The sequence below is a fragment of the Penaeus monodon genome, chromosome 27 (assembly GCF_015228065.2).
Source record: "Penaeus monodon isolate SGIC_2016 chromosome 27, NSTDA_Pmon_1, whole genome shotgun sequence".
NCBI classification, from domain to species: domain Eukaryota; kingdom Metazoa; phylum Arthropoda; class Malacostraca; order Decapoda; family Penaeidae; genus Penaeus; species Penaeus monodon.
The window spans coordinates 21,436,210-21,437,026 of record NC_051412.1 but is presented as its reverse complement, the minus strand read 5'-3'; the positions used below and the strand labels follow the sequence as shown (position 1 = coordinate 21,437,026).

Below are 817 nucleotides of genomic sequence, written 5' to 3'. Positions count from 1 at the left end.
ATAGATTGCCCATGGAGGGAATAGTTATAAAAAAATCCTCTTTATTTTTTCTACATTTTTGTTGCATCCCCCCCCCCCAAACACACACACACATTTTGGTTCACTTAATATCTATTTTTGCACAGTATGTTCTACAAGTATATCACATGGTTAGAAACACCCAATTATTTTTACTGGGGATGTAAAGTTATCTACTTGGGGGTAAGGATTAACTTTTGAATATTTTTGGTAGTGCAGACCTCTGCTTTGGTGACAAAATGTGCATATTTTTTTCCATTTTCAGATGGATAAGAAGCAAAAAGACTATTGAGGATTTGTGGTTCTCCCCCACCCCTGTCTTGAATAGGTTATATCTCTGCACATAGCCAGTGCTATTGTTTAAAATGTGGAAAGAAGCTTGGTGAGAAGGTGCTCATATAATGCACAAGCAGAATGACCTGCTAACACAGTTTCCCTGCCTTATTTTCTTGTTTTGAAGTATATTTTTAGAAAAAAAAAAAAAATTATGTATTGATTACGACTTGAAGAAAATTATGAAAAAAATTTTGAAATTGTTTTGGTAAAACGTTTTTTAGAATGTATGTTCAGCCGGTTTTGGGAGGGTTTGGGGGGGGTCCTTGTAGGGAAAATGGCTCAGCATTCACGTTACTTCAAATATAAATTTTTTACTCTTAATTATACTATGGCTTATGTAAGAATTGTAAAGTTTTCAACACGAAATAAGTAAAAAAAATTTTAATGAGGGAAGTGGCCTATACCTTCTCTTCTCTTTCTGTTATTTTTAATGTGTGTTTGTAAAAACAGGAGGGTTAAGCAA

The 817-nt window shown here is 33.8% G+C and overlaps 1 protein-coding gene across 1 annotated transcript in view; it reads left to right on the top strand.

Moving 5' to 3' along the window:
• LOC119590687 (protein lin-52 homolog) overlaps positions 1–817 on the top strand; it is a 23,592-nt gene that overhangs the window by 14,901 nt on the left and 7,874 nt on the right. The window lies entirely within an intron of this gene.